This window comes from Haliaeetus leucocephalus, unplaced genomic scaffold (genome assembly GCF_000737465.1).
Source record: "Haliaeetus leucocephalus isolate CR32 unplaced genomic scaffold, Haliaeetus_leucocephalus-4.0 Scaffold177, whole genome shotgun sequence".
Lineage (NCBI taxonomy): Eukaryota > Metazoa > Chordata > Aves > Accipitriformes > Accipitridae > Haliaeetus > Haliaeetus leucocephalus.
This window is the reverse complement of record NW_010972613.1, coordinates 260859-285827: the sequence shown is the minus strand read 5'-3', so window position 1 is coordinate 285827 and position 24969 is coordinate 260859. Positions and strand designations below refer to the sequence as shown.

The 24969-nt window shown below is 43.3% G+C and overlaps 1 protein-coding gene across 6 annotated transcripts in view; it reads right to left on the bottom strand.

Annotated features, from left to right (window-relative positions):
* Positions 1 to 24749, bottom strand: part of DAGLA (diacylglycerol lipase, alpha) — a 68454-nt gene extending 43705 nt beyond the window's left edge. For 2 of the 6 annotated variants that reach the window (XM_010564262.1, XM_010564267.1), the window contains exon 1: positions 24683 to 24749. The gene's annotated coding sequence lies outside the window, so the exon portion shown is untranslated. Of the gene's footprint in view, positions 1 to 1368; positions 1467 to 6077; positions 6102 to 17604; positions 17729 to 18305; positions 18492 to 18878; positions 19000 to 24682 lie in introns of those variants that run through there. The other 4 variants (XM_010564263.1, XM_010564264.1, XM_010564266.1 and 1 more) reach the window with 4 other exon arrangements.
* Between the last annotated feature and the right edge of the window lie 220 nt (positions 24750 to 24969).

Below are 24969 nucleotides of genomic sequence, written 5' to 3'. Positions count from 1 at the left end.
CATGTAGTCTAAGCCATTAACTGAGATGTCAAAATTCACAAGTATTTTTAAAAAGAGATGCTACCATTAAAATATTTAAGTCAAATTTTGGGCTCTGCACACAAAGGGTTCAAGCTTTCAAGCATTCTCCTGCAACTGCGAGGATTAGTACTTTTCCCCTGTCTAACAACAGCATGAGAGGAAGTGAACATTTAAGAAAAAAACCAAATACCCTGCAAGTTGGCAACACCCATTTGCCTCCACTCAATGGAGCTGCATGCAAAAATGCAATATGCAAGGGGAAACCAGATAAAATTCTCACCTTTAGCCTATGACAGTGGCTTATTTGCTTTTCAAGGGCTTCCTGGCCATGCCACTGCTGCCTTCAGGAATAAAGTTTTTCTTTGCAAAGTTGAATACATTTTCTGAATTATTATTTTTTATTATAGAGACACCAGAACAACCAATGTATCTGCTTGGCATGTACTTGTCCACAGTGGTGGTGTTTTCAGGAAAAAAAGTATTATCTTGCAAATCTCATTGTTTTTCATGCAAGAGCATGGAAAGGTCCTAAGTAGAGTTAAATGATACCAAAACACTACTATTCACAGCACTGTTCACAGCTTTACAACCACCTGTAAAAAGCAGGATAAGGGATCCACTGAATTAAAGAGAACACAAAGAAATTATCTGCTTTGGAATATGCCTCCTCTAATTAACCAGTATCAGTTCAGAGCCTGTTCCCAGGGTCTGCAGACCTACAAATCAATGACAGTGTAGATCACAACAGTTGTTTCCAGGAGGATATCCCCTGACACCCTCTGCCATCTCTGCACCACCCTCTGTTTCATGATATACAAGCTGAACACTGCTATCCTGGCAGCACTCTTTGCACCCCTCTCACAAGCAGAGTACACATTTCTAGCAAGTGCACTTAATAGGTGGATTTGCCAAGGGTGCCACCTGCCTTAGTTGCAATTAGTAAGATATGCACATAAATAGGAAAAAAACAAGCTAGCAAGATCTGAAGTCTCCTCTCCCCTTCATTTCCAGCTGGGATAGCCCACAGGCCAGGATTTGTCCATGGACAAAAAGGAGTAGGTTTGTAGGTATAAGCACAGTCCTCCTCTAAAAAGCACTTTAATTTTAGTACATACAGCACAACACATCACCACAACACATTTCAACTGCCCAAATTAAAGGAAGAATAATGTTCTGAGACAGATGTAAAGAGCCTCACCCTACAGCTCCAAGATTACTAGTACTTTTCTCCTTGACCTCAGTAGAGCACAATTTAACTCCAAGCTTCATACTTGTCAGACTAAAGAAAATTAAAAGTCTTCATGAATAACTGGTCAAGAAACAACAGAAGCCAACAGATAAGCTTACCTTAAAATGAGCCACTTTACTGAAAACCTAGGAATGGAGGAGCACAATCCAAGTCTGCTGACACTAATTTAGTTAAAAACAACACCCAATCGTTGTATCAATGCCGACATATCTGCAACCACCTACATTTTGTGCTAGCAAAGCCCACAATCTGAGCTTTCTGACGATTCCAAGCTTGAGCAAAAATAATGTCCGAGTTGCTAGGGGGAAAAAAACGTATTAAAAAGTGAAACTAATTTTGTATTGTAAATAGAACTTACTGTTCTACAGGGTAATAAAATCTGCTAATGTTTAATAGTCAGCAACCAGTGACAAGAAAAGTTCGGCCTGAATGGGGCAAGGAAAGGATGTGGAAAGAACATTCAGATGAGTCGACTTAAGTCTGTAGATACAGCAAGTGCCTCACTTTCAAAATGCTGAGCAGCTGGGCACCCCAAATCTGACTGGCATCAGCAGACAATGCAAACAACCCTGGTCAACCCACGCTCACATACGTGGTACAACAGTTAATTTTCCCTGGACACAATTATTGGGGATCAAAGTTCTTTGGTTTTGTTGTAATATCCCATGGCTATATTCAAAATTTGTTAGTTCATGGTTGTAAACCACACAACCATTAATTTGTCTCTAGTAAAAATAACAAGGGCTGGACTAAGTCAGCCAGGGCAGAACAAAGTGGTAAATGGTACTTACGAAAGGAGTATTTCAGATGTAGCTGACTGATGCCAATCTGACAGCCTCATTTCTTTAGGCAACCTATTTTTCACTACAATACCGGCAAATTCAAATCTGTCAGTTTTACTCCACCCTGGAATGCTTATCAGATCAGCCACCTTAAAAAAAAAAAAGGAAAAAAATCAGGAGGAGCATATTTTTCGAGGTGAAAATAAATATATTCAGCTATGTATGCCTGCTACAGCTAACCTTGAAGTGACCTGCCTTTAGGAAGAGAGGACAACCTCAGCCACACCAAAAAGTAATTGCCTCTCTACGATATCACAGGCAGGCTCCCTGGCTTCCTCATTTACACTAGTGGGCAAACAGTTTTCCCAATAACTTGACTCATTGCTTCAGGAATTCCCTAGAGGATGAGTCACATACAGGGAAAGCCACCAGTCATTCTACGGAGCTAAACGGACCACCGCTGCCAATACGAGAAGAGTGAAAGAAGTGGGAGAACAGAAGATCAGTGCCAAACTCAGGAAAACTGTGCGGTCAACAACGCTCCTTGGCAGTCCTTCCCTGCTCCCCTCCCCAAAAAGCGTGCCAGTAAGCGGAAGCACACCCGTTCAAGCAGCACAGAGGCAGCACCAGGCTCCTGAGTGAAGGAATTGCTGTGAAGCTGTTTCCTCCACATGCAACTGCCAGGACAGAAGGAGGAAATGCTAGCTCTGCTCACATCCAAGGACCACTTGATACAGGAAGGGAAGGTGTCTCTGGAAAGGAAAGACACTAAGGAATTAAAAACAGTGCCTCTTCTCCCTCCCTCCTAGCACTAAAGAGGATATAGTCATGAGTTACAGGGGCACATGCAAAATTTCAGGGCCTCTAGCTTGTTGCTCCACATTGTAACCCCCTGTTCACCAGGGTTCACAGATGGCACTTGGTGTGCTTCACAACCCACTACATCTTATCCTGTGATTCCTCCTTTTCTCACATCCCATTACTAAGTGGTTAGGCAGGTACATGCCCAGTTGCGAGTGAAAAATGCTGAGAACCACTGCTATGTAGCAAGCTCTTTGATAGACTAAACCCTAATGCCCATCTTCTTAATACAATCTGTAATCATTAAATGTGGATGCTAACTATGTGAAACTGCCAGGCTCAACTACATTGGAAATTGGCTTCACACAGTCTAAACCTTACTTGGATACAATCTGTTCCCATTTTACTGGTGCTGCCTGTTTATTTCAGCAATTTCCCTCAATCATGTCCCTGATCATGGGACCCTGGGCTGACGGCTCTGTTTCTAGTCAAACATCTGGCCCCTACATTGCTTCTCTGGTTTCTTTTACATTTGCACTAAAATGCATCTGCTGATCTTGTTGGACAGCTTATGCCTCCACTTGGGTTCAGATTGCCACTTTTACTTCATATTCTTTACTTTGGGCAAGGACATGCCTGTATCTTGCATTCCTAGAAATCAGACTGAAAAGAATGGGTCATTGAGGTCACACACCCCAAAGGCCATGCATATTCTGGTCACGTCCTTAAAACACCCAGGAGGACATCTGAAATTAAGAGCTCTCTCTAGGTTATTGTAAATGACTCAAACTCTCACTGTTTTTCCATGTCATTCATCACTAAGGATTGCTTCTTACAACTTGCAAATTGCCCTTTACTAACTGTTCTCCCATGACATCCCTACTCCCCATAAACAGCCCCACAAATGCAGTTAACCCATTTCACAACTATCTTTTAACAGGTCACTCCAAAACCATGAAGTCCTAGAAGTCCACTTCTCCCACCAGTCCCCCATGATCGCCAATCCATTTTCTTCCCATGTTCAAACGAAACTCCCAGTAGACAGACACCAACATTCTGCAGCAGTATTTCAAAGAGGGAATACTCTCAAGTGCTGTGATTTCCCTGAAAATACCATGTCTGTATTTCATTGCAAATGCACATCTGCCTTCTCCCATTACTCCCCAAACCTTACCAGGTTCCCACCTTCCAATAGCTTATTCCTCCTGAGAGCATCAGCCTTGCACCTTATTAAGCAGAATCTCTTCTATTTCTTGCCCACAACTCTGGATTTCTTAGAGCCTTCATTGAAAATTAATCTAACATCAGGATAAACTGCAAGCAGAAGTATCAGTTATTCTTACAAACAAAACAGAACCTAAAGCAATGTTGATGGCATACTATTTAGAAACCTAACTCTATATTGCCATCGTTCCCCCCTCCTCAGTGTAACTCTAACTTCACAGAAGTAACCTCAAAAAAAACCCCTGAAACCATTTTTTTCCAACAAGATCTTGTGAAGTCTAATCTCCTAATATCCAGAGGACTGCTGCTTTCCAGAGGAGGGCTTCTCTTTGCACAAATCCAGGCCACGTACCCGTATCATGGAGTATATCCACCTTAGCTTGAATGTTTACCCTGGGGCATTAATGAAGCAAAGATCAAACACCAAAGTAATGAGCTCTATCTGGTGAAGGCTGTGTGTGTTGCTCAGGACGCATGAACACATGTGCAGGCAAAGGTAGGCATTTTTACCAGCACAAGTGTCAGCACAGCAGTGACTACCTTTAATGTACACCCCACATAGCATAAATACCACATCATATTTGCTAAAATCCTATAGCAGAGAATTGTGAATTTCAGCCTGGAAATTTCCTTGACTTGGATAATATCACTTACATATATACCATGCAAGAAGCCTTACAGCATGTGACAACAGAGCATTGCCACTGTCACAAACACAGATATTAACCATCTGTATCTGTACACTGACCCTCCACTGTTCTCAATCCATCACTCTGGGTACTGAAAAGGAAGGTTTTCAGATTTCAACAGAAACAGGCATTCAAGGTAAACAACAGTAGAACAGCTTTGTATTGACTAACATGATTTTCTCATCCTAGACAAGCCCAAATTAGTACAAATTAGAATCTTAAAAAGATTTTTCTATCTCTCCTAAGCACAAAGTGAACATTTAAAGCCTAACTCTGAATTTTCAGATGCTGGCTTCTGCTGCTGCAACTTCAGAAGAAATGTGGTTCTGCCCCTCCCATCGCGTGGCTTCCACCTCAGTGCACGAGAACAGCCCTTGAAATAAAACAAAGGATCAGGCTAAGTATTCCCAGAAGAAAAATCTTCCCTTATTCCTGCCTGGAGAACATAGTCTTCTAAAGAAAGCTGCCAGCTCTGACCCGGCTCATGTAAAGCTTGCTAATTACAGTGAAAATCTGAAGAAAGCAAGAGCAGGAGGGAGGGAGAGAGAGCTAGACTCTAGTTCTCTGGCTCACACAAATGACAGCTTGAGCAAACTTTTCCTGCCTCAGTGGTTGTTGCTATAAATAACACCCTCCAGGGCTCAGTGCTGCAGGAGCCCAAATCCCAGTCACCTCACAGAGACCCTCTTAAGTCTGCACTGCTCTGTACACACATAAGCTTTAAGAGCAGCCTCCTTCCACAGTTCTGCACACACCAACATGCTTCTCTTACACACAGCTCCTCTCTCATACATAGTCCCAGACCTGCTAGTAACAGCACCTTTCTATGTTCAGAGCAGTCCTGTTCTCACAAACACACCTATGCACACCACTTTCTGAAAGCCTCCCTTGTCTCTTCACTCAATCCTTTAGATTTTATGCATCTTTTCTCTCCTCTGGCAACCCACTCCCCCATTATTCTGTCATTCTCTTACTCCTTTTTCAGTCTCCACATATTCTGTGGCTTCCCTTGATTACATTGCTTTGCAGCCTTCCATCTATTTCTCCACATTTTTGTTGCTAAGATGCCCTGGAGTATCTTGAGACTAGCAGAGCTCCTTCTTCCAGCTGCTGACAGCTGTTCTCTAGCCCAAAAGGCTTGTCCATTAGGAACCCAGAGGAGATCACTGAGGAAGAGTGCAGCGTGCCTGCAAGAAGTAAAATCACCATCTGTTCCACGCATGCAGCTCCAACTCCCTCCTGGATTAGGAAATTAAGTCCCAAATTCAGACCCAGTGGAAATCAGATCTAGGCAGTTCCTCTGTTACTTACCAGTTTGCTTTTCCTCTTGCCACCTTGTCCAGCTGGTCTTTCAAATAAAGATGCTGTAACCACATATGTGCAGCACTGCTGTGAGAGGCACAAGAAAGCAAACAACAGCACAGGTCCCACACCTCTACAGACCACTGATCACTGGGACAAGCAGACCAAATGCTTCCTCCTTTTCCTAGAGATTCTTTCCCATCCAGTGCTTCCCTAATGACACAGCAAGATAAACCAAAATCCTGGGCTGAATCCTGCGAAACTGAAGTAGCTAGACTCTTCCTGAATCTCAGATTTGGGTGCATGTGATAGAAGGCAGAAATCCTATTTTCATTTTGCTTATGTAAACAAGGATGAATCAAGCCCAGGTTTCTCTGATCTTGTGTCATATTTAAGCCTTATATACATCCCTCCATAACCCAGGGCTAAAAAGCCCTTCTCTTCAGACAGAACCTCCATTAGCTACACTTCTAAACACCAGCACACACATCCCTCCTCCGCAACACCCACGCACAGCACCTTCTGCACGCACATACAGCATATAATCTGCACGCGTCGCTCATCTACAAAACCTCCAGACCCTTGGTGGCTGTGCCTTGCCTGGCAGTTACACAGCACACATACATCAAACCACTTCTCACTAACAAGTATCCCTTCCTGCTGCTTCCCAGGGAGAGCCAGTAGACAAGTATTCAGTTTCTACCTCAGTAATTATTTAGACAACTCAATTTTAGATGATCTCCTACTTAAGTTCTATAGTCCTCTAGTTCTCCAGCTACAAGTCCTGCAAATACTCTTACCCTGTCTTACACATATTTACTCAAACTTTTTTTTCATTTCTGTCACAGAGCTTAGACTTCTGCCTATTTTTCCTCTGTAGGTTCATCACTATAGACCATGGAATTGGAACAGCTAATTACCATCTCATCATCTGCTCCTCAAACATCTGACAAACTCAGTCCTACAGGCAACAGAGCCACACATTCCTGTCTTCAGCCAGGGTACCATGCATCTCCTCCTCACAGCATGCCCAAGTTTTCACACACTTCTCCTAAATTAGCACTCCCCCATTTCCTTCAGGTGTCCCCTTGATATACTGACCACCTATACCTTTTTACTCTACCTTACAGCTCTTCCAAAATCCCAGTCACAGGACACTTTCTAGCTGACTTTCCTTGGGCCTTTAACAGGAACATCACATAACAAGCTATGTACTGCTCATTTCATTACTCTGGCTCCAGAAGGTTACATGAAGGGGCTATATTAAGCCGACAGTGGGGATCACTCTATACTCCTTCATACAAATGCATGTATGGCATAGCTTGTAGCTGATTGTGTAAGATCACAATGTAAGCAAAGTGTTTCTAGCCTGTCCCAAGGGTTGCCTTAATATTTTCATGAAGACACTTATTTTTCTCCCTGTTGCCACCATGCTCCTTTTTCCATATACTCCTTGCTCTCTTGTTAGCAGCTGCTGGAAAAGTCACTAAGCACGTGTTGGTAGGAGCCAGAAAAATGTGTCACTACAAGGATAGAATCGCCACCCGCTTGTCCATCCAGCCCTATACCTAGAATGAGTTTAGCAAAGATGGACAGAAGCGAGGTGAAAGGAGGTGAGGCAGAAGCAGACATCCCACGTGACAAGAGGAGAGCTGCAGCAGTAGAAATACCCTGAAAAACCATTCCTTGGCTTCAAGCAGCTGTACAGACATGAACTGAAACGCACAGATTGCAACTGTCTGTTTCTATGGCTAACAACTGGTTATACCAAAAGAAAAATCAGGAATTCTTCCCCAAGCTAATGGAGTGCAGGAAACATGAACTGGCCACACACAGGAGTCCACCAACTCCAGTGTTGCAGACTGCCAGGACTACAGTAGGAGGTACGAAAAAGCAGCAGAAGACTATTCAGAACATAAATCAAAACCATGGTTACTAAAATACAGAGAGCAGAATCATGAAAATAAGATGAAAGGGAGAAGAGATCACAAAAGACAGATTGGGAAGGGAGCTAGGTATCTTCTCCCTACCAGAGAGAAGTGGATAAAATTTAGGTACAAGTTCTGTCTAAATGACATCAGTTTGGTGCCAGTGAACTACAAAAGAGAAAGAAACAAGACTGGCCATCTTACCTGTGAGCAAGTAACACATGAAGAGATCTGCCAGACAAAACAGCCCAGCCACACAGCTCACCTGGCACCCAGTTACAGACCCTCCAGAAAAAAAAAGCATCCTATTTTCAAAGGTGACTCTGTTGGGCTACTCTCTTTTCAAAAGAGGGTGGACTGGCATAATGTGCTCTCCTAAAACTATCACTGAAGTCCATACCTGTCTGAATTTAACAAGAAAAATGTCATCTTTCCTGAAGAAAATCAGTATGGTAATCCTCAGAGCTGTATATAGGCTTGCTCTCTGCTCCCAGGTACAAATACAAGAGCTGTGAGTATGAATGCTCTGGGACCTGGCTGCTGTACATCCTGGACAAAAGCCAGACAGTCCCAGTTCACATCTCTCTCTCTCTCTATTGAATTAACTTTTATTGGAAAATTAAGACATGAATAACTTTGCAGGTTTTTGTAAAACAAAGGAAAACGTTTTCACTTTTCCATCAATGAGAAAGATAAAGAACAGAAGTTGACCCCAAATCTTGTCCACAGAACTTACTAATAGAGGCAGGCTCATACTCAGAAAATGGAAAGTATCACTATCCAACAGCTGTTTGGAAAAGGATGCATTTTTAAATTGACTTCTCTAAGAGAAGCCACCTTTCGTCTAGTCTAGCAGATAAGAATTTCAAAGGCTAAATGAGTCTTCACACTTGAATTTACAATCCAAACAGGATTATAAGAAAAAAAAGAAGCTGTTTATTCAGATATACTTCAGGACAAGTGATTGGCTCTGAGCTGACACAGTTTTAGGCTATTAGAAGAGAAAGTACTTTTTCCTCTTATGCTGTAGGCAATGCATCATTATCCCTGTAATTAAATTTAGTGCCTTTGTGGCAATGCCTTCTGCAGGATTTATCTAGGTGTGGACTTTTTTCCCTTTCCTTTAATTATATTACAATTAACCATGAAGTGTCCATTTATTTCAAGCTTTTCAACTGGGCTTCAGAAGTAAATGCCCGAAATAGTCCTTGGTAAGAATGTTCTAATAATCTTGGAAGAGATCACAAGCACAAGATCTGGGATTTGGTAACTAATTCACTTGTTACAAGCAAACTTTCAAAGCCTGAAAAAAAAAAATATCTTTTTTTTTTTCCATCTTTTTCAGTTATAGTACTTGATTCAGATCCTCATCCTTGATTAGAGCTCAAAGGCCTCAGAGCAATATCATATTGCAATTAACCCAGCCAATTAAGGCATAATCAAGGCATAAGCCTAGCCTAGGTCTGAGCTCTTCTGCATCATAATCCTTTGCTACTTTTCTTCCTCAATTTCTTCACTCAGTCACTTAAATTCTGAAGACAAGCACAAACATTCAAGTTGAGATTTCCTACAGTACTTTTCTGGGCAATGTGGGAAAATGTTCCCAGCCCTTCTGAAAAGGAATAATAGGACTTATGCCTGCATTCTTGCAGAAATATTTTGTTCGACTTAAACTCTGCATGGACCTCACCGACCACCAAGCATAGCCCACAGGACTAGCAAACTATGTTCTCTTCAAATCACAGTCTGAGATCATCTGTGTGTACAACAGTACGCAAGGACAAAAGCTACAGTAGAGTCTTGTCAGATGGCTCCAATTCTTCTCCAGAATATGGCTGTAATCACAATCTCTTTGAGAGGAGGATCTCCCAAGTACTTAATAACAGACCACACAACAACTGCATTTAGATGCCAGGTAGCTTCTCAGATACCTCCATGGCATTCTTGCTGACAGTCTTTCCCGCACTCCACAGGCAACATGCTTTCTCCAGTGAAAAAATCTATGCCTCTAACATCTGACATTCAAATTCTGGTGACCTCAAGAATCCATGCTTGGTCAAACAGCCACCTACCTCCAGCCTTTCCCCTGTGCAGGTGCCCATCAGTCAGTTCCATTTGCTGCATTCCTTCCTTGAAACTTGTAGCATTGGGGGTACATGTCAAGAGGTGCATACAAAAGGGTGCCTGATGAAAATATTGCAGTATTTTCACTGTGTGGGGAATTCATTATCAGAACCAGTTAGTGATTAGGTTACTGTTGGAAGCAAGATAATGAAGAACTCTTATTTATACATATTAGCATTGCTATTATTCACATGAACAACTAATCCTTTTGTGTATCTTAGGATGCACAGCATCCAATACATGATGTGGCAGAAAGCTGCACAGATAATTTATGATTTTGTTTTCATTGTAAAGACAAAAACAGCAGAGCAGACAGACCCAGAGAATGTAATCTGCTACAGCATCCAGTTTTGAGCACTGACTTGCCCAACACGTGATGAATTCAAGCATTCTTTAAACTGGAAAAAATGAACATCCACAGGCTTCTTCCTTCCTCCACTGTACTCCTCAATCACAGCTAGGATCAGAGTGTCCAGGAGAAGAGCGTGCACTAGCATACAATATCCTACTTCAATTGAATGAATGATACCAATAGGCCAAAATGATAACTCTGGAGTAAGGAAATAAGAATACTGGCAGAATGACACTGTGAATAATTCACCATCAGTTCAATGATGTCTCCTGGCACCTCTGAAACTTTAAAGGTGTTCCAGCTGCCAGGCTAAAGTTAATCCGGAAAAGGAAAAAAGTGTACAAAAGACAAGAATGACCCCACTCCCTTTTCCACAAGTAGGTTTTAAATTGCAATACCAGCAGCCTACACATGCCTTCTTCCCTCTCTCCCTGTGCATTACCCAAATAAGCCAGGGAGGACACAAACACAGCAAAATGAAAAAATTATGCATTTCTACCAGTGATAGACTGTACATGAAAGAAGCAGGGGAAGGGCAGAGAGACAATCTGGTGTCTGATATGTGTTAGGTTATGGGATAAAAAGCTCACCTAAACACACAGGAGCACAGAGGCAAAATGGCAAGTGGGGGAACTCAAATAACACCCTCACCCAGCTCCTCCCAGGCCCATCACCCCACCAAAGGCTCATTGCCATGAGCACAGAGGAGCAGAGGCACTACAGCAGGCAGGGGAACCCCATTAACCTAGACAGAGAAGCAGAGCCTCTGCCCTAGCTCCTCTCCGGGCTGTCACAGCAGAGCATATACATAGATATATTCATGTTTATGTTGTGCATGTATGTGCGAGCCTACCAGGACTTAAATGCTCAGCCGCACTTTTGGCTGGATCTGGGCCACAGCACCGAAGCAGCCTTGCCTCCATTTGGCTACCAGAACTGGCAATCACTAACAAAATGTACAATAACAACTTACTCTCTGACCCAGCCAGTTGGAAAAGGATTTAGAAAACAAAAGCATTATCAGGATGGGAGTCAAAGAATCCAGAAGTGAAACATCAAATAGGAGACTGGGGGGAAGAAGTTGAAGACACCAAATGAGTACAGCAAGAGCCTGCTGCTTTAACACCCCTCCCTCAGCTGACAGCAACCAGGCATCATGTTCCTGCTCCAGGCTGCCAGCAAAGGCTGCAGAGTGACCTTTGTGCTATCCATCTCTGGAGAACACAAGAGCCATGTACCAGAACCACACACTGAGAACTAATACTCAGTTTTTCTTATAGTGCCTACAAATTTGCCATCCCAATTTTAGGGAAATCTGAGATAAAATTTTGTGATTTTGCAGTTCAGAACAGAAGCTCAAAACCCCCACATTTCTAGGGTGGGCTCCACCCTGCCCCTCCTCGCCCCCCCAAGGAAGCTGAAATCATGTTCTCTAAATAGTTCCAAGTCTTCAGCAAGCACCCTCAGTATGAAGGCTACAAAGGAGGCAGAGCTATTCTTTAAGTGAAGCACTTAAATTTTTCTGCACACCTAAGTGATCTTAGTTCAAATTGCATTTTACAACATTGGTAACACAGAAAGTGTAAGCACTATGAAGAAATAGTATTATTTGCACTAAGCACAGTGAAATTTTTAAGTACCAAGCAGGTATCATATTTAATGGCCAGCTACAAACTAACTGAAAACCCATAGTTTTGGGGGTTGGGAAGACTTGACAACTATCCCCCTTATAATAAGAGACAGTAACCTACAGGCAGGAGTCCCCAGATGTGCTGGCCACAACTCAGCCACAGTACAGCTACAGTGGCAGAAGTGGCACTGGAAGTTCACAAAGGTAAAAGCTCCACCAAGCACAACTGCTTCAGTCGGGGCCCCAACACCTCTTTTTATCACTGCACCAGCAAACAATACTCACCATAGCACAGACAAAGCATCCCTGTGCAGTCTCAAACACCACACCTACTGCTCATACGATCGGCAGGTGTGAGCCACAGTCCTACTTTTGCTCACTGGTCATATTATGTTGACTTTCTAACAAAGAACCAGGATGTGCAGCTAAAAAGTTATGTATATACAAGAACATTAAAGGGAACTTCTTCCAAGAGGTAAGTGCAAAATGATGGGTTTTAGTCACCTGACAAGGTCCATTTTAAGACCAACACCCCTTCTTTCCCTGAGCCTTTAACTACCATGACAAACTGCCAAAGCCACCAGATTTTTTCTCTTTTAAAAAAATAAAGCTGTTCCTGGTGACCAAGAATTGCACCCATCCAAGAGCCAGCAAGGCACCACCCCAAGGCAGGTGCCTGCTTTCCACTGAATTTAGCTGGAAACAAAACACTTATTGTTAGAAATCTAAACCTCTTCGTTAATCAACCTCCTTTCTTTTTGCCATTTCATTTTCAATTTACAGACAGAGCAACCTAACTTTGGGACTGCAATTCCTCTTAGGTCACATAAGGCAGCTGTTTTCCTTGATACACCATGAATCTTATACCACCCAACCTTTCTGAACAGGGAGAATCTACTTACAGCATGTCGGCTGATCTTGCCAGGAAGAGAGGCGTGCTAGACAGGACTGCGCAAAGTCCTCCATTCGCTAGGAATTGCTTTAACAACAGGCTACAGCTCAGCGCAGTGAAAACAAAGCCAGATGTCTCTGCCCTGAACATCTTATCTACTTTAAATGGGGTGGTAAAAGTGGATTCAGAAATAGTTTAGTCTGGAGCATTCATTCAGACTGGGTTACTAACCCTGCTCCGCAAGCACCACTGCTATGTGGAACAGAGCTGTGTTTGCACTCTCATCCAGCAGACGTGTGCGGTCTTTTTGCTGCCCCTCGCCATATAAAATAGAGCACTGAACTGCTGAGTCAGTAAAACAGCAGCAGGGTGGACTCATGCATCTCATTGTCCAACTTGTAATTAACTCTGTGGCCATGGAGCAGTGAAGCAGCCTTGAAGACACTGCACAAAATCCTGTCTCCTCTTCAGCAGAGAAAAACTTGCAATCAGGAGCCAAATCGGGGAGAGAATGAATATTAGTTTCCCACTCAAATCAGAAATTAAATCCTTTTCCCACCTTTCTTGACAAATCCCCTTATAGTTGAGAATTCAAGCCCTTGCATCTCCTATCTGTTCCCATAGGAACGTAAGAGCCACAACTGCTTCCAACCCCATCTCCTTTTCCAACAGCAGAAATACCTAACGATGTCTTGGTAGCCTTGCTCCTCTGCAGCAGGAACACTATGCATATTTGAAGAAAAGATAAAGATAACACATTTCTCATCCCTTCTACTCCTGCTTCCTACAAAAAGGGAGCAACAGCCACACACTCCTGAGGGCCAATGAGTCTTGGATAATCGTATCTTCCTCCCTTTTCTTCTCTCCTAATAGGCATCCATCACTTTTTTCCTCTTAAAAAATCCACAGTTTACACAAAAACTCCATTGTGAAATCCAAACTCCTGGAAAATTCCTGCACAGAGGCAGCAGTCAGGTGCAAAGCAGTTGAGCAAACACCAGCATATTCATCTAAAGTACAGGGAAACAAATGGATGCATTTTCTGGAAACAGGATCTCCTGCTTCTCCAGGCTTGGACAACCAGGAGTTCCAGTATCCCACCCTCTGGCACTGCACCTTCTCTGCAGTGAGAGGCTTGCATGTCCAGATGCGAAAGCAGAAGACCAATCTGCAGTTCATACTGTCAACACAAAAGCTGCAAGCCCAGACATACTGGTATGATGAAAGTAGTCCAGAACAGAACCGGAAGAGAAAAGGGGGTTCACTCACACTCCCCACCCAAAACACTTCCTCAAATATTGACATTAAATGAAGCATGTTACTGAAGTAGTGCCTGCTGAAAGAACTGAAGGTTCAACTTACTCTTTCTTCAGGAGCGTTTAGCCCTTGTGGTCTAGACCAGAGGCTCAAGAGCTGTATTTTTCACATGCTAGTCAAGAGGGAGTGTTTTGGCATAACATCAGGTAACTTACAGTCGAATGGTTTGCAAAACAAATCTATGTTAACATTGAGATTTTCATGTCATAAATCAGGTAATTTAAAGTGAAAAGGTTCCCGATTGCTTTAACCGCACCCTTTCATGCTTTTGCACTCAAAAGGATTTCATTTCACAGGCACGATATACAGAGTAGTGACACAAAATGCAAAAGACCTGCAGCTACAGCAACAGGAACCAATGTGCTTTCTTCCCTTTCAGTTCAACTGTGTTATTTACCAAAAATCATGCCTCTTTGTCTAGTACTGTGATCATACAAATGAAAGGCCTTATTCCTTATGAACACATTTAAGTGGGAAGCAAGACTAGAGCTGTCTCTTGCTGTCCTCTGTTCAATTAAAAACCCATGCATTATACTGCTTTCAAGTCTTTTTGTTTGTAACAAACGAAAAGAGTTAACTAGAAAAGAAAGACGAGCAGAGCAGCCAGAAAACCAGGTTTTCATAGGATAAATACAACAGCAGCTACGGACATAAAGGACACTGACTTGTCCATTGCACAACATTGCAATGTTTTAAGAGAGTAATTAGCTCAGGTAGCTCAGAGAAGGACAGTCCAGGATACTCAGTGTTGGAGACACTTCCATGTCCCCTTGGGCAACTCTGTCCTCTTCCTCAGCCTACACAGCCAACTTACCTCAGAGTAGCTAACACAAGCACCCTGTACATTCAGTAGTAGCGGTCACATAACTTTAGAAAGTAATCTAACACTTCGTATTAGCATGCATACTCATTTCAGAGAATAAACACAGTGATTTTCCTTCCACTCTCGACTCAAATATTTGAGAGTTCAGAGTCACTAAAGCAGCTCTGAACAGATCTGCTGCATCGGCTCCCCAGCTTCTACAGCATAACCTCAAAATGCAGAGTGGCAGCAAGTCCTTATCAGGCTTTCAGTTCACATCACGCACAAAGGTTCAAGTCCCACAAACGCTCATTTCCTTTTCTTGTCCCCGATGCTGGACACTTCCATCATCAATTTATTTCTCCGCTAATGCCTTACTGTCTCAAAACATCCATTTAACCTCACCCAGGCACCCCCAGCTCCTCCATCAGCAGGCCCAAACACACACAACAGCGCAGGAGAACAAGGATGTGACAATCTGTCAGACAAAGAACACACAGCACCAGGCTGAATTCCTCTGCTCTTTACCACTCCCAGTAGAAGGAAAAATCACTATTTCTGTGGTGATATCATCCCCTTGAGGACCTAGTCAGGGCAACTAATCACAAAATAGGTGTTGCATGTCCCAAAGAATAAAGGTCAGATGCAACATACCTTAGAGTTCCTAACCAGAGGCTTTCAAGCCATTCCAGGAAATGAACACCCAAGGAGCCAGTAAAACCAGGGACACAAAACATAGGTTCCTTGCACTATGAAGGGCATGGGTAGAGTTGTTCATTTCCCCAATGCACATCTAACCACTCAGAAGTACGTGGCATACACATATACAAATACACATCCTGCAAACTTGCACACTAGATTATAGAGAAACTGCTAAAGTATGCATATTCATATTTCTTCTCCCCAAATACCCGCTTACCCAACTCACAGTGGATTGATTTTCAGGCTTTCTGCACCCCTCCCTGAACAAGCTTACAGACACACCCCCCTTCACTGGGGCAAATTAAACATACTTGACACTTCTGGGCTTGCATGCAAACTCATACACCGCATACTCCAAATTCACAAACTCTGTAAATATTACCAGCAGGCTCCCACAAGGCACTTCAGATGCATGCACCACACTTACTCAGCCACCCGTTCACAGAAGAACGAGCATTTTCTGCAGCATCCTACGTGGTTCCCACCTCCAAAACCGCCTGTACTAATTCCTCCGCCCTCACCCAAAAGAGAGACAAAGTCAGACCAAGACTTTAGAGAATCGATAAATTCTCTTTCCCACCAGCAGAGAGCTGGGGTCCCATAAAGCAAGGTAAAATAATAGTTACATGCAACCAGCAAAGTTCTTTATCTCAGACTCTTCCAGGCCAGTAACATTTGGAAGAACCAAAGGACAACACTGCATTTGTGGATGTCCCCATTTCCTATTGGGTTAAATTCAATTATGGCCCCTGAGGTGTTCAAAAGGGTTTGCTCTCAGATCTGAAAGAAAGCTTGTTCCTTTTTTTGTTTAAAAAAAAAAAATCAATGAGGATAAAAAAACCGTTTTACAAAAGCAAAGTATTGAACCAGGAATAGGCATGAAATTTAGAGGGGAAAGGGCTTCTGGAGAAAGAAGCCCATGGCTTCCTGCAGAATGAAGTTTTACCACTGGAATTACACAAAGGCATTTTGCCCTGCACTCCTCTTGTGTCGCTGAAGTTCGAGGAAAGCTCTACTCTTTCCGGTTTTAGAACATGCACGTAACATCTCAGGAAAGGCATCTCTCGCTTCCTATGCGCTTTATTATTCATCTGCCAAATAGTTTTAGCCCCATATTAACCTCGGAAGGAAAACTTCAAAAGAAAGAGCAGCCTCTTTCTCTGCTAGAAAATAAGTGAAAATGACAAAGGTGAGGGGAAGAGCAATCCCACAGCACACAGAGAATCTCTCAAAGAAATCTGTCATTATTCTCTATTCAGGAAAGAAAAAGAATGTACACTGTAACAGGAACTTAAGAGAGAACTTCAGTGGCAAATTACTGCTTCTTCATTTTCTTTTAAGGACTTATATCCGCCATTCAGCAGAGCAAATGGTAACTTTTTTGCTTCCTCTGACATGGGATCACAGGCACGTTTCCCCTCCAAGCAAAAATACAGAGGTTCATATCTGAATGCTCTCATTTAGTGAAGCAGTTGTCGTTAGCGGATGCTTGGATACCATGGAGATGGTGACAAACAACTGAATCAGACAGAACAGAGTCACAAAAAGGGTACTGTAGTTTAAAAGGTTAAATCTGGCTGAGAGGTAAAGCAGTCAGACAGGACTGCTGAAATGGAAGGACACATCATCTTCACAGAGTTATCCTGGAACAAGAGACAGACCACTGGCTAGAAAAACTGCCATCTCCAGAGTGTCTGAGGCTGAAGTTCGTGAAGACTGGCCAGTGCACTTTTAAAAGAGGTCTTGTTTTGAGTTCAACAGCAGACAAGCAAAAAACTGAACCACTTACTGTTCCAGAACCATTTAGCAATGGAGAGTTGCAGAGTTCACTTCATTTACTACTTGCCACATCTGAATTTTCAACCACCAAAATCCGAGTTGTGTTTCAAAAAGGAAAGAACACGTTTTGGACCCTGACAAAGACAAGACAAGCATAAAGGGAAGTTATTAGACAGCACTAGGTTGCATTTCAATGAAGAACACTTAAGGAGTCCTGATATGACCAAGAAATATAGTATGCAAGACAACACAAGAAGGTAGGATTCACTTTATTCAGGGCAGTCATAGGCTGGCTGAGATGCTGCAAACTCACAAGAAGGATCTGACTTGCTCTTATTTTATGGGAGGTGAAAGAGTTAATTTCCCATGAGAGAAAAGAGCACAATTTTGCAGGATCATTTGGCAGATCACATGGGGAAGACAAGCCTCCAGAAGCTCAGACTTTTGAGCTGGAATCTATATTCCAAAAATACATCAAGGCTGTATCTATGGCTGTAAACACCAGCAAGCACATTACACAGATCTGTGCCAAAATGACAAGCCATGACACCATACTAAATTTCATTCTTCTTTCTAAAAGATGCAGAGCTGTGTAAATTCCAACTTCTAACAGACATGGAGCAGTGTAACAGACCTGAATGGAAACCTTTCAGTGTAGAAATGCTCTGGAGCTTTTTTTCAAACCAGCCTCACCATTTCTATTGTACTTACTGCAATGAAACTGCAAGGTCCTGAATTTCCCTGTTTCTTCCTATTATCCAGTTCAGTTTTATTTAAGGTGGCCTAAGGGATTCACCATTTGCACATTTGTTCTTCAGAAAAGAATAAGGACTCAGTCTAGAAGCTGGCCTGGATCTAAACTCAGCACCTCTCAGGTCTGTGCTGATAACCATACATCTAGACCAACAAATCAAAGAAGAAACAGTTATTACAGAGGAAGACAGACATGGCAAATGCTTAGAGCACCTATTCATTTAAGGTAGCCTTCTCATATTTATCAATTAGCTAATTACTCCTAGTAACCATAAACACTGTTTAAAATTATCTTACTGTGTCTTCACAAGAAGGAGCATCTCATACAATCAATTTCAGTATCAGCAAGTCTCTGCTCTCATTCAGCAAAGAGTTACAAGCTCTTCAATAATATGACACTCATTGTTTAGATGGTCCAAGCAAATCTTCCCATCATGCACATCACAGAGCACCAAACTGTATCAAATAAACTATCCCACCAGCAACAGTGGGAGAACAAACTCCTGAAAAGGATCACGAGTGCTTACTCACCCCTAAAGACGCCAATGCCCAGACAGAAACCAGAATGCTGAGGAAGAGGGACTGACACCAATTCCTGTGCCTGACAGCTTTCTCAGCTAGTACCCCCTCAGGGGACAAGGACATTCTCACTCTGAGGAAAAATCAGAGAAAATGGAAGTGCATGCAGCAACACAATCCTTTATCTAAAGGAAGGAGCTCACAAAACTTCTTAATGGTTGGACTCGATCTTGAAGGTCTTTTCCAACCTAAATGATTCTATGATTCTATTCTTCTGAAACAGCAGGCATTTAGAAAATACACACAACACACAAAAGGCACAAACTCCACCCATGATAACTCTACCAGCAGTCCTCTGCAGGTATGTGCTAGAAGAGGACTTTTCATCACCAGATTACTGCTGATGCAGCGATATAGATCTGTGCATAAGGTTATGGAAATGAGATCAGTTTAAACAACTCAACAGAAGACAATTTATCTTACTAGAGAAGTTAGTTGCACTGGGTTTTTTATCATTGCTTGCTGAACAGCACCTTTGCCTGACAAAACAGCAAGTGAAGAACATGAGGAAAACTACAATTTTTACAACTCTAGAATGCTTCTTGTATCCTGTTTTCAGGAAGAAATTCGTATTAAGGTCAGAGACATCACTGAGGAATCCACTTGTTTTAATTTCACACAAAGGGAATACGCAAGAACCAAAGTAGGCTGGCTACTGAGTTAATAGCTTGAACTGAACAAAAAGCCATGAATTCTCACACAATTCTATAGACATTTGTAGTCAACCTGAAGGAGACCAGAAGGCCAGGCCTCCTCAAAGAGGGACAGAAACTCCAATGGAGGGGGAAAGAGGAGGACTTCCAGTGGTCTGCAAGAGTCTACAGGAACACTAGCCCAGTTAAAGGAGCATTCGTGTAAAAGCAGACAGACTGGAAGCTTGTGGGTTAAGAACTCATGACAAAACTCCCTGTTAGTCAAGCAGTCTCTGCTTGCCATGCAGATTTTCTAGTCTTGCTGCGAGGAAGAGAAAAATAATCAGCAACCTTTTTTATTTAATCTTTTAGCTTGACATCTTTACATCTTTTCAAACAAATCCAGTGTATAAGCTAAGGGACCTACACCCCTTTCACTGGAAGGGAGAAAAGGATAAAAAGGAAGAAGGAAGAGAACAGAAAAGAGAAGTGACTGAAGATAGAGGGCACATTTTTCTAAAGCTCAGTAGGAATTCTACCTCTTATTTGAAATCATCAGCAAGATACAGCAGCATTATGCTTTGCATTTAAACACAAATTTTGTATGCATTTACATTAGGATATTCCACTTTACTATATGTTGCTTCTAAAATACAAACCCATCAATTTTCACATGCGTCATTATCATGCTTTAAAAGCTTGTAAATGTGCTTCAAATAGTTAATTAGTTCACTGTATTTTAGACTTTTTTTTTTTTTAATAGATCAGTTATGGTTACATTCTTACATACACTTAGTTTATAACGAACTTAGGATCAAGATACCAGGCACCATGACTTAAGCTCATGCACCCAAACAATCAAGCAGAATAAGAGTGCTTAGCATCTTGCACTACAGAATTATAGGCAGAGCAATTGCAGCTGTAGGAGACAAAAAACATATTGTATTATTGGAAAGCAGAGTGAGACCTAGTAAGCAGGATCAACATGGTTGCACAAAGGGAGCAGACTCTAGAGTCTATTTCTGTGCCCTGTGAGTAGACTATCAACTCCCAACTGTACTTGTGCTCTTAAAAAACACAGCAATTTGATTTTAGTTTTTCAATAGGCAAACTTTCCATTTCTTATGAAAAATCAGAAAAATAATTTCAGTTTCTTCCATCTTAAAAGTTCAAAGCCAGACAGATACTGCACCTGGCAAATTTTCAAGATTTTTCTTCTGATTTCTCTTTAGAAACACACAAAGTATTAGCTTGGAAGTAAAGCAATGGAGTTCTAACTAGAAGCATCACAACGATTCCCACCACCGTGAAACATGTGCCATGTATGTTTGTTCTGGAAGACTTAAATTACAGTATCACATATGTGCAGTGCAGAATAAAGAAAATATCTTCACAAACTAGCTTCAAGTTAAAAGTCTGATTTACTCAAAGAATCTATTCCAGCAAGAATAAACATCCCAAAGCTATCCACAGATCCCAAGAGTCCATTTGTCACGCTCCTGATAGCACAAAGGGCACTTTCATAAACTCCTTTCCCCTAGCTCTCTAAAAGCAGATGAAAATAGTTCCACTCTTCCAAGCATCTCAATTGCTGTCTCTTTAAATGTAACTTCCTCAAACTCCAGTACTGAATCCAGCTCAGGATGTACTTATTCATCTGCTGGATCACTGTCAGAATCAGAGAGACTGCTAGCTTTAACCAAGTATTATTTACTGCTACCTAGGTGGCAAGCTGAAAAGCAGAGTATGCTGTTTTCTCAGAGGAAAAGCGGAGTGCAAGCAGACTCCCCAAAGTAAAAGCTGCTTGTTCTAGGGTAGATATAAAACTTTGCTACCCAAGGAAAAAGCCTCAAACATCCTTCCCCCGTCTGAAGACAGAACGAATCACTGCTGGTTTAATGCAAGAAAGTTTAGTAAACTGCAGGCAGGCCTATAAATGACTCAAAGCCTCACAGGCTGTTATCCCCCCGCCCAAGCTGAGCACCATACCAAGCACACTGGGGTTTACTCTCTCAAGTAGCAGTCTTGTATTTCCTACAGGTCTCCAGCTTGCTGTTCCTTGCCTGGACAAGACCCACAAAACCAAGATTGGTATTTATGTTGCTTTAAGGAGAGTTTTCCAAGTCACAAAGGCTTGGAAGAAGTGTGTAATTCTTGTTTGCAAATCCGTTCAATTTTATTGCAACTCAGAAACCAAAGTGACCTAGTTCTGATGAGCTAACGCAAAATTAATTCACTTCTAAGATGAGGTTGCACAGGAAACACCCCTCTGCCCATTTTTATACTCGGCAGTATAAAATGCCATTAAACATCTGTACCTTCAGCACCCTAGGATTAAAGGTCACATCACAAATAGAGACATGACCTGAACTTCACATGGATTACATGGCAACTCACAGCTCGTACGCTCAGATCCCATGGGGAATGCCAAACTGTTTTACAGAGGGAAGCAAAGACAGGTGAGACTGATAAAAACATGCAAGTCAAGTGAATCTATCAAAGGGCAGCTAGAGGGCTTGCAAGTTTATGTCTCCGGTTTCTGGTTAGATGTACACAGTGTTTAAGGGATACATAAAAATCTCTTCTTAGAACAAACCAAGGTGGACATAGCACAAAGAATGTGACATTTATATTCCCACCCAAAGTCCAGGAGCACATCGGTGCACTTACATACAAAGCAGATTTTTTTTGTCATAACTATTTGTTCATAGGAACTTTGAAAAAGTTTCATAAAAAGTAAAACTGACAAAATTTAGTACAATGCAAACGCACTGAGTATCTGCTGAAGGCAAGGCTTCTCAACACTTCTAAACAGTCTGATATCGACATTATTTTTTTTTCCCTATGAAACAGACTGACAAGTATTTTGGTTTACCCTATTTCTCTTCTCTAATTTTTTTTAACATAAGTTTTTCTCATTGGAGGGAGTCTTTTCATCCTTCCCACTGTTCTTCCTGGAGCGCACGTTTCTCAATTTTAACCGCTCAGATCAGTGTTGCACAACTGTTCCTTCCTAGGACTCTAGAAGAGGAACAGGTGGATGCAGCACAGTGACGTTTGCCTTTCTCATTGCCCATTTCTCAGCAGTGATCGAGCTGCCAGGGGCTTACAGCAATCCTTGTTTCTCTGACTTCTGATTTGGTTTTGCAGATAGCAGTCAAAAGGATCCAGCCCAGTGCCTTAAGTTGAAATGGAATTCTGATCAAACCTGATCAGCGCTATCAAAATCAGTACCAGCAATACGTATGTAGTTCATATCCTTGAATCTGTGATTTTGACTCTGTAGCATGTTATAGAGGGAGTAAAATTTTTGTAAAACAGCAGAGACGGTAACTCCCAAATCCCTTATTTAAATACAGATTTAAAGGGGAACATTTGTCCTACTCCTTTCTGAAGGGTTTTGGTTACACAAGTTCCAGGCTATATGCATTATTTACCACGTTGCAGATGCTGTTCAAGTTTCTTGTGCCTTTTAGCCACTACTGGGCAGCCTGTCCACTACAAACTGACACACATTCACTGGGCTGAGCAGTAATCTAATCAGCAGCTTTAAGAACCCCATGTAACTTTTATGACACAGAAAGCTAACACCTAGGACAACAAATAGCTTCACCCAGATAATGTTTTCTATTTAGAAAGCTTTCCACCAGTGTCCAATAGATATTCCTTCCTCCCCAATCACAAACTAACCTCCTTAACAGTGTAGACACTTCCCCACTGCATACACATTTCACTGAAGCCAATGCCATAAAACTCAGAGATTAAAGACTCGGTCTTTACAAAAGCCACTTCCTACAATTTCATTATCTCCCAACCACGACTATTTTAAAACCACTCAGCCTGACCACACAAGCTCAGAGACACTGAACCCCCTGTTTAACCAGAAGATGACAGTGAGCAGGATATAGCAACTCATCACCAGGTAACACAAGGTTTTGTCCTGGCAGGTGAGTAATCTCCTTCCCACCTTGGCAGAGATTATACTTTCCCTCAGAACCATTTCCTTTAACACACTGGCTAATCCATCAAACAGAGATTTGCTGCTTTCAGTATGCAACACCTACAAACACTCCAGCGTCCCAGAAGCTGTATATACTGTCTTTGGCAATCACCGTGCTGTTTCCCACCTGGAGCTGGCTATACATACCAACCCGTGTATCAGGACCTGCAGACTCAGCAATCCCCATTCCTATATTTCAAGTGACAGCTGAAGCCTGTCCCAAACACACCGGCAGATACCAATTCCCAGAATGGGCACAGCATGAATTCTGGCTGAGCAGTCTGGCAACATCTCAGCTATAAGATCTGAAAGCGATATAGCCTTTACTTCTACAAGCATGCAGGTCTCTGTGACCTTAACCGGGGACTTCTATGGTCAGGGCGCATCACCCACTGTGGCAGATCCACATGGCAGAAGTACTTTTAGTGCCAGGTAACCGTTTCAGATACCCGTCCCTGTAGAGAAGTAATAAAGGCTGAGAGAAAGAATCCATGTGTCACACCCACCCCTCTACACACCAGCAGCTTCTCCCTGTACGATCAGACAGCAACGCCTATCCAATCCCCCACAGCCAAGGCCAGCTTGGACTGGGGTCTTGGGTCCCAGTTCTGACCCCGCCATCAGCCCTCACACCTGTCTGGGGCAAAGGACCGCCTCTTTCTGTAGGGTGCAGGCCACATTGCGAGGAGGCCCTCCAGCTGGAAAGACGCGGTTCCCGCAGGAGACAACCACCCACACCGCCCCTGCTCAGCCGGCCCGCCGTCTCCCCGCAGCCCGGCAAAGAAAACCTTCCCTCCGGCCACAGCTCCGCCAACCCCACCCGCACCTGCCAACCGCTTTACCCGACCAGGGCGGGACAGAACAAAGCACCGCCGGCACCCCCAGCCCTCACCGACTCCCGCTTCGCCCCTCGGTGACACGCCCCCCCCCTCCGCGGCCCACCGGGACCCCAACAGCTGCCTCAGCGGCCTCTTCCCCTCACGCCCCGCGGGGACCTGCCCTCCCGCCGCAGGAAAGGCCCCACCGGTGCGGAGAGGGGGGCTGACAGCCGTGTCCCCGTCGTCGTCCCCCCCGTGCCGGGGCCGATCCAGGGCGCGGGGGTCACCGCCGCCCTCCCGCCTCACCTCTCTGCCGCCGCCGCCTCAGGGCCAGGGCCGCCGCCACCGCCACCTCCATCCCGGGGGCCTCGCGGCCCCCCGATTCTCTAACACCGCCTCCGCCCGTGCAGGGGCCGCCCCCGCCCGTGCCGGGCCGCCCACTGCGTCAGCTTCGTAAGGGCCGCTACGCACCCAGCGGTCACCATGGCGACGGCTGGGGCGGAGGGGGGAGAGAGAGAGCGCGCGCGTAAGTACGGGAGGCGGCGGCGCCCCCTGGCGGGCCTGTGGCGGCGGCGCGGGCGGGCCGGGCCTTC